Below are 10,075 nucleotides of genomic sequence, written 5' to 3' on the forward strand. Positions count from 1 at the left end.
TAAGCAAATCAATGAATCTATCATTCAGTAAAATACAAGAATGTAAACTGCATGAAGGCTAGGATTTGGTCTATGGTGTTACGTACTGAATTCTCAGCATTTGGAAATGTGACTGACACACAGTAAGTGCTCAATAAACACTTGTTGACTGAAAAGGGATGAATGAATATGGTGGTCTATTAGCTTACTGGAGCCACCAGACAGTCCAATTTCTATCATTCATTTAAGACAGAAGAAACTAAAATATGTAGCAAGTGATCCCGAAATCCTCAGGAGGAAGTTGATTATAATGGTGACATAGATGTTTTCATATTCGTCCAGATTTCGAAAGAGAGAGGAAGATCTGAGAAGTAAATAGCTGGTTACACAGATGGTATCAAAAACAGGATTTTGTGGCATGGGGGTGTAGCAAAGTGCTTACCTAGCACACATGGGTTTGATTCCCAAAACTACAAAAAGTAGGATTTGATCTCAACATCACTAATCATTAGGCAAATGCAAAGCAATGCCACATGATCTACCACATCAGATTCATAAGGGTGATCACTGTAAACTTTTTAAAAATCCAGAACATATCAAGTGTTGGTGAGAATTCAGAACCCTGCACACTGCTGGGGGGAATGTAAAATAGTCACACCATTATGGAAAATAGTGTGGCTGCTTCTTAAAAAATTAAAACTAGAATATGATACAGCAATTGTACTTCTTGGTATGTACCCAAAAGAATTTAAAACAGGGACTTGAACAGATATTTAAATCTGTTCAGAGCAGCATTATTCACCATATCCCAAAGGAGGAAGCAGCCAAATGTCCATCCACAAATAGCTAAACACTATGTGGTATATAAACACACAATGGAATATTATTCTGCCTTGAAAAGGACTGAATTTCTGGCACATGATACTACACAAGTGAACCTTGAAGACACTATGTTAAGTAAAACAAGCCATTCACAAAAAGACAAATTGGGGTGCTGGGAATGTTGCTTAATGGAAAAGTGCTTGCCTAGCATGCATGAGGCCCTGGGTTCAATCCCCACCACCAAAAAAATAATTTTTTTAAATTAACAAAAATTTTTTTAAAACCCACAAATGCTGTATGATTCCACTTATATGACATACTTGGAGTTGTCAAATTCCTAAAGACAGAAAGAATAGTGGTTGCTAGAGGCTGGTGGGAAGGGGAAGAGGAAAGTTGTTTTTTTGTTGTTTGCTACTTTTGGTAGTTCTGGAGTTTGAACCCAGGGCTTTGCACTTGCAAAGCAAGCACACTCTACCACCTGAGCCGCACCTCCAGTACCAAGAGTTGTTTTTCAATGGGTATAGGATTTCAGATTTGCAAGATGAAAAAAAATCTGGAGATGTTTCAAAATAGTATGAACTGCATACCTAAAGTAGTGAAATTTATGGCTATTTTACCACAATTTTTTAAAAAAGAGAAAAACACAGGATTTGAATTTCAGGGTTATGACTAATGATTCAAGAATGATGAACCTTAGGAATTTCACAGAGACCATCTTTGAGAATAAGACTTTTTCCTCATTGTAAGTTATTTTCTTGGAAGAGATTTCTAGAAATGGAATCTCTGGCCAAAAGGCATGAACATTAATAAAACACTCATCTCATATATACTGCCAAACTGTAGTGCACCAAACTTACACTAACCCAGCAAAGAGAACACCAGAGATAATATTTGTAACAAAATATAACAGGTGGTTAATATGTTACTATAGAAATACAAATTGATAAGGAAACCACTAATACCAAATAGATAAACAGGCAAAGAAAACGAATAGGCACCCCCACACTATAGTTTTTTTAAATTAGCAAATAGTCTTACCTCATTAGTAATCAAAGAAATACAAATTAAGACAATGACATGTTTTCAAATTAAATTGCTGCCAGCTTTCTTTCTCAGAAGGTATGACCAAAAGAGAAGAATTAGTTGGAGGTATGAAATTGGCCAGAAGTCTTGGCAAAATATGACCATACTATTTTGAGTTCAGAAGTCAAAAAGGAACATTGGATCTATTTATACATGCAGTCTTAGTACTATGAAAGCACACTTCAAAAATTTTATGGAAAAACTAAGTATAGATACATTCTCCTAATCAGGGACTTTAGGCAAAGGCCTTTTATTTGTGGTGTTTGAATCCAGGGCTTTGTACATGCTAGTCAAGTGCTGAAACACTCAGTCACATTCTGAGCCCCATAGCTGGAGACTCTAAAAAGGAATATAACTAAAAACTAGAATGTGAAGATTTAAAAAAATCCAGAAGACAGAATAAAAAATTATCTTGATGACAGTAAGATGTAATGACTCATGCCCGTAAATCCTATCTACTCAGATGGAGATTGGGAGGGCTGCTGTTCAAGTCCACTCCAGGCAAACAGTTCTCAAGACCCCCATCTTAACCAATAAAAGGTGGGTGTGGTGACACGTGCCTGTCATCCCAGCTACACAAGAAGCCTAAATAGGAGGGTTGGGGTCCAGGCCAGACTAGGCATAAATGTGAGACCTATCAGAAAAATACCAAAAGCAAAAAGGGCTGAAGAAGTGGCTTAAATGGTACAGCATAGCAAGTTCAAACCCCCATGCCACCAAAAAAAAAAAGAGAAAAAATAATCCTGATGAAGAGAAATGATAGTATGCAGAATCTTAAGAAAATAATATAATAAGCTTACACAGGTAACTCTCTGAACTCAATGGGAAAAAAACTGACTAGAAACTGGAGAGACATATAACTGATGGTGAATATAAAAGAACAGCACAGACATATAAGTGTATCATAAACACAAAAGCTTAGAATTTGTTGAGACTTGTAAAACTTAAAAGAAAACAAACAAAATAAAAGTGAGTTTTACTCCATAATGTGAGCTACCTGAAAAAGGAAGGGTACACACATTATACTGGTACCAATGACAGAGAAAAGAAGACTTGCCCAATTTCTACTTTGTTTCTGCCTTTTCTATTAAAATGAATGGGGTTCCCATAGAGATGGGGAAATGAAAGTGCAGTCATTTGGGGCAGAAGCACCAGCAGATGAAAGACAGGAAATGTCTCAATTTTCTAAAGGCCAAAGTGGCTAATTTTGGCAACTAGAAACCAGTAAGCTTGAAGCCAGTTTCTGGTAAAATTCAAACTGGATTAAAAAGATGGCTTGTAGTGGAGTAAAGCTCTTGAAGAGCTTACGATGCCTGTCAGTGTAGTGGTTTCAGCCTGGAGAAGTCTCTAGTGGCTTGCTACCAATCTTCCCCAGTTCTTCTCTACGTAAACATTTTTACCTGTGGATTTGAAGACTCTAAAAACTTGCTAATAAATTTGCTGACATAAAGCTGGAAAGCATGGCAAATACATTTGGCAATCTAATCTGGATAAATTTGTTTGAACTTTTTCATTCCACAAACTTGGTATGTGCCAGTCATACTGGAGATCAATAGAACCAAGTCTTCTATAGGTGACAGATAATAAAACTTTGATGAATGCTGTAATACAACTATGAAGAGCGTCTTCTGTCTTAAGATCAATTCCAAAAGTGTAGTACTGTTGAAAACTGGCTCAACAGCAACCAGTATGAAGAATACTTAGGCTGTTAGATGCTTGAAAACTCAACATGAACCAGACAGTGACAACGCTGTCTTCAAAACACTAGCAATGGTAACCCTCTAACAGTTCTGAGGACACATGGTAAAAATGGACTTTACCAAAATGGGCCTTACAGGAAGTCATATAGGATTTTAGAGAGTATCACAATCCCATCACATGGTGAGCACTTGGGTGAATAACACATGGTCTGTAATCTAAGAGACCTGGGAGGTGGGGTGAACACAAAAAGCAATTTTCAAATGGTCTGGTACGTGGGAGAATATGTTTTTGTGTAAGGGATACACAAAAAAGGTGGAGAAAGATAAAAGTAGTTTTAATCTTATCTTTGTGGGTTATGACAACCACTGGAATAACAACAGAAGCCTTGCCTGGGATTTTCCATGATCTCAACCAAACCACCTAAGCAACTGGCAATCAAATCATATGTTAAGAGCCCAGAAGACCTCAGGATTCTTCTAGTTAGCCAAAAGGTATTTCATTATTCTGCCACATCCAGAGAGATTAACTATGAGTTTCTCTCTTTAAAAAATGAATTTGCTCAGTTCAGTTACAAGTTCCCTGGCCATTTTCTAGACTCAACAGGCTTTAAGAAGTACATTTTTAATGGGAGGGAGCAGTCTGTGGTTGACAGGCATATGGGTCATATGACCAGAGAACGGTGGCTTTGAGTCATTCTCAGACAGCCTCTGCAGTGTTCTGTTGACGGCCACAGCAAAGCATCAAGCAAGAATGCCAAGCAATACATTTACAGCAGCCAATTAGAAAACCCTCTTCTTGGATCACAGTGAAAACCCTTACTACAAGTAATTTATGCTAATAAACTTTTTTAAAAAAGAAAATCACATGCTTAGTGTATCCATTAACCACAAATTGTGGAGATGTACCATGTAAGTCTGTAGCTTCCACAAAGATTTCTTTCTTCCCAAGATTGGTTGATGGAAGGTTCAGTGACTTGTCATACACTCATTTCATCCATTAGCTCCTGTCTACAAAAGAGGATCACTGCATTATAACCTGCACCCACCAGCTTGTTGGCTGCTACCTAACTTATTTTTCAAGGGAAATTCTGTGGCTTGGTCCCTAAAAGTTGAATTCCTTTAAAAATAATAGCGTGCCCAGACTTTCATTTTTTTTTTGTGGTACTGGGGATCAAACCCAGGGCCTTACTGTGTTAAAATGTGTGCTCTACGACTAAGCTACATCCCCAGTACCCAGAGTGGCTTCCCAAGGCAAAGAGCCAGAGCTCACTAAGCCAATGAATTCTTTTAGCTAGCTGACTGTTTCCAGAGTTAAAAATTAGTTGCTGTTCATTTTCATCCCCAGTCATCTGGTCATAGTTTAAAACTACTTCTGTTGGGCTTATATACGTGCAAAGGAAAAAACTGAAGGGCCACTCTGGACGAGGCCCATGTGCTCTGGGCTTTCCTCCATGAGTTACCTTAAGTCACTTGACTTCTCACTCACTACCCTCTCATCCAGAGAAACAGAGCTGCTCTGAGTGCTAGGGAGTAAGAGCTTACCAGAGGGGCGAGGCTCACAGACAACTGGGGTCTAGGGTGCACCTGATGCAGTCTGTTGCCTCTGGACCCACTGTGCAGTCTGCAATGGCTTAGCTTGGCTGTCAAAGAGAACATCTGGTCACTAGTGAGAGCAAGGACAAGCTGGGGCCCACCAGGATGAATCCATGACCACTGGAACTCAAGAGGACAAATGGAACTATCTGTCTCCCCTCTCCACTCTCAATGCTGTGGCTGACTGCAAGGGCAGCTGGTGTCCTTCATCACAAAACTGCACTAGGACTTGGTCTTGGCCTGAGAGAATCTGAAAGGAGAGGTGTGTAGCTAATGAGCTGCAGGTCAAGGACCTTCCCCACACCAGGGAGGTAGCCAGATCAGTCACAGGGAGGGTGAGCGGCCATGGGACTTCACGAGCATTAGTCACTGTTGCACAATGAGCTTTGTGGCTACTAGGAAGGCAGCCCATCTGGGGAGTGAATCCTGAGAGCTGTAGTTCCAGCTTACCAAAGTCAGCACAGTACAAAATCACCACAGCATCTATGAACCAAGAGACTTGGTTTCCTTCAGCTCTAAATGCAGGCTACATGGATTACTGTGAGGATGAGGTCTCAGAAAGTGTTGTGACACATGGAAAGAAAATCTCACTCATTTAAATCAGAAAATACTGCACTTTTGAAACACCCAAATTTATAATTTCAGCTTAGATATTTTTCCTGAATTTGAATGTCATATATCCAATCGCCTATTTGACATCTCCTCTTGGATACCTGATATATTAAAACTATATCTGAAAGTAAATATATGACCTTTCTCTCTCTTCTGCCCCCAAACCAAGTCACTCTAACTATACTCTTCTCCATTTTAGCAAAAGGCAATCCCAGCCTTGTTTGTTTGAGACAAGGTCTCACTATGTTACCCAGGCTGGACTTGAACTCCTGGACTCAAGTGATCCTCCTGTCTCGGCCTCCAGAGTAGCTGGTACAAGCATGTATGACCACACTCTGCTAACCATGCATGAATTTCTTCTTTTTAAAACTTATTAGCATGTATTAGTTGTACAGGGGAGCGTCACTGTGAAATTTACATATGTGGTTACAATATATTTTAATTAGATTCACCCCCCTCCATCATTCTCCCTCATCCTCCTTCCTTCTTAAAACATTTCAATAGGTTGCATTGTTCCATTTTCATACATGTATATGAAGAACACACCAAGGCCTTCCTAACACCAAAAATCTTGGGAATTGTCCTTGACTTTTTTCTTTCTTACCTTAAAATCAAACCATCAGGAACCAGGAACTCCTGTTGCCTCTATATTCAAGACATAACCACCTCCACTGCTACCACTGTGGCTTAAGCCACCACCAATGTCACTCCCTATGACTTAGCTGTAGCTTCATAACTAGGGCCGCCAGGTAAAATATAGGGCAGTTAAATTTGAATTTCTTGTAAACAACAGAAAATTCTTCAGTATAAATAAGGTCCATTCTGTGTCCTCTGCCTGTAATGTGCTTATGCTTCTGTGGTAAACTCCCCCACTCCTGAAAGTATTTTTACAAATGCACCCTACACTGCAGCCCCTTCCTCAGTATTCCCTCTGTCACCTTCTCTATTCATTTTTCCATGGCAGCTGTACTTTGAATTTGAAATGTTCCCCCAAAGGCCCATGTGTTTAAAGCTTGGTTCCTAGCTGGTGGTGCTCTTGCAAAGTGGTAGAACTTTTAAGAGGTATGGCCTAATTGGAGGAAGTTAGGTCATTGCGGGCACGCCCTTGAAGGGGATATTGGGACCTTGGTGTGTGTCTCTGTCTCTGTGTTTCCTAGCTGCCATGAGGTAAATAGGCCTCCTTCTCCTCCTCCTCTATGTGCTCCCACCATGATACACTGTGCCACCACAGGCCCAAAAGTAACAGGACTGAGCAATTACAAACTGAAACCTCTGAAATTGAGTCAAAATAAACCTTTCCTGTTTTAAGTTATCTTAGGTACTTTGTCACAGTGATGGAAAGCTGACTAACACAACAGTCACTGTCATATGACATAGCTAGTATTTTGTTTACCAGGCCTTCCTACATCAAATCTAAGATTTGTTTTTGTTCTTCATGTTTTATTCACTAATATATTATCAATTTGAACAGTGCCTCATACACTGTAACATTTAAAAAATACTGAATGGAATGAATGCATGGATTAAGATGAATAAATCTATATTTGAACAGGAGTATTTGGACAAAATTTAAATTTTACCCAGAGCTGATTGGAGAAAAAGAGGGAGAAAGATAGATAGCTAGTAAAAGTGGGTCCTTCACAGACTTGTAGGGACTTCCAACTCATCTCCAAGCAGAGTGATGATCAATGTTTTAAAGAAGTATTTTTGACATTTTAATGCACATGCAAATCATCTGGGGACTCTGCTAACACAAGTACTGGTTCAGTGAGTCTGGTGTGGGGCCTAAGAATTTGTATTTCTCACAAACTCCAAGGTGATGTCAACACTGGTGGCCTGGGGACCATTAGGGGAGTAGCAGGGTTTTAAGGCATCACAGAGCCAGGTGTCAGTCAATAAAGCCACAATGTGATCAGCTGTGAAAGAGTTGACTGCAGGGGTTCAACTCAATAAGGAACAGAGTCACTTGTTTTGAGTAGAGGCAGCTGGATCCTTGTGACTATTTAAAACAAGCCCTTTGCCCAACAGCTAAGGTCTTCAATGTAAGAATGTACTCAGCTATGCCTCAAAGTGGGAGAGTTATTGTAGTTGCACTGGTGTTGGAAGCATTTGGGGACAAGTAGGCTGCTATTTGGGGCTCCTCAAATCATGCCATATGGGGGCTTCTTAAAGCAAAAGAACTCTCTTCCAAATATGAAATGAAGAACTGAGCTCCAGGCCAGTAACAGACCTTCGCACCAAGTTGCTGTGGCTAGCTCATCTTTCCCCATGCTCAGCTCAGGCCAAGGGAATAACAGCAGCAACCACTGAACTGTTTTTGGACTACCTCATTATTAAGTCTCACCATTCTGTAAAGTAAGATAGTAGTAACCTCATTTTGCACTTGAAGAAACTAAAGTTCATGAAGGTCAAGTAACTTGCCCATGCCATTATGATAGGACAAATAATGACCTCCAAAGATGTTTATGTCCTAATCCCCGGAACCTGTGACTATGTTCCCTTTCAAAAGGGACTTTGCAGATGTTAGCAAAATCTGGACACTGGGAAATTACCCTGACAAGCCAACCCATTGAGTATACCTAGGTCATTGTAAGAGGGAAGCAGGAAGCCAGAGGTAATAGAAAATATGACAATGAAATAAGAAGTTGGAGTAATATGATTAAGGGGCTATGAGCCAACAAATGCAGGCAGTCTTTGGCAGCCAAAGGAAAAAAATCAAGGAACTATATTCTCCTCTAGAACTTCTCGAAGGAATGCAGCCCTGCTAACACCTTGGTTTTATCCCTGACATCCATTTCGGACTTCTGACCCCATGAACAGTAAGATAAAAAGTTAGGTTTCTTTTAATACCCAAAGTTTTTGTAATTTGTTACAATAGTAGTAAGAAGTAGTTACACACACAGCTGGTAAGTGGCAGAATTGGTATTTTGCAAATAGACCTAGTGCTCTTTCCATCACTATACAGTTTTAAAGAAACCCTGGAGGCAAGAGTAGAAAGTAAAGAGCAGCTAAGGCAAGAAGTTTCCTAGAGCTGATCCTGGAATCTCCTTGCCCCCAAGTAACCTCTTCCACAGGGCCTGATGGCTTTCATTTCAATAGTTATACTCATTTGGGCTAAAAGAAATTCCTTCAAATTATTGCAAATACCTCTGGCAAGCTCTAAAGGTCACTGGCACTTTAGGATGGACTGAACTAATCTCAGCTTTCTGCTGTACTTAATTGCAGGGAAGACGCTGGACTTCTGACTGGGTGAGAAAAAACTTTGAAGTGATGGCAACAGTTCAATTTCTAGACAGGCCTTATACGAAGAGGGGCAAAGAGGGTGCTGACTACCAAATTCTTGGGCCACTTAAGGGCCACAGGTACCGTATGCCAAAGATTACTCATCCTGTTTCAAACTCTTCCAGGGACAAGGCCGAGAGGGTGGAAGTGTTCAGATTTCTGGAACTACTTAAGACTCTCTTTGTATTAGTAGGCTCACTTAAACCTTATCTTCAATAGCCTTGCCTCCCGCCTCTCACTTGGATTCATCTCCACAAGTCGGGCACACCTGTGAAGATCAGGAGGTTCTGCAAGTAGGACTGGCGGACCCCACCCAAGTTAGTGAGACACAGCTGTTTCTCTGCTTGCTGTTTGAACTCTACGAGGGCCTTTGATGCTTTAACCAGCAAGCATTCCCCAACAGGAAGGTTTTTATTTTGTTTTGTTGATCTGTAAGGTTTTGAAACCTCACTGAGTGCCATGTTGCTATTACTGCAAATCCTCTGAGTCAGGCAGGCCATGAGGAGAAAAGGGAGGCTGGCCAGCTGGATGGATGCCTCCGGAGTTTTACTCATCTGTTCCCATTGCCAGGCCCATCTTGTTGCTCTGAGTAACTCCACAGGTTTAGGGGAAGTCGACATTAGTTTTTCCTCACAAATATTTTTAAACTCTTTCTTTAACTCGAAGGAGTGTATGTTGGGTGGGGTCTTCACACTGGATAGGGCTCCCCCAAAACAAGAAAAACTCTTCTCTGTTTAGCTCATCTGGGGTGGTGAATGTATTAGATGCTACATAGGAAAGCAGAACAATTGTATTACTTTGTTTCTTTCTCATTTTCACTAAGTGATGTGGCAGGTTGAGTGGAGTCTAAAGGAGAATAGATTTGTTCCCTCCCACCCTTCCCGATAACGTGGTGCTGTCTCTGATTCTGCCACATCATAGACTAACAGCTAAAAAAACCCACAAGGGTAGTTTGGAATTGCTGGTTAGAGGGGTTGGATGATTTAACAAAAGAGACACTGACA

The sequence above is a fragment of the Castor canadensis genome, chromosome X, assembly GCF_047511655.1.
Source record: "Castor canadensis chromosome X, mCasCan1.hap1v2, whole genome shotgun sequence".
NCBI classification, from domain to species: Eukaryota; Metazoa; Chordata; class Mammalia; order Rodentia; family Castoridae; genus Castor; species Castor canadensis.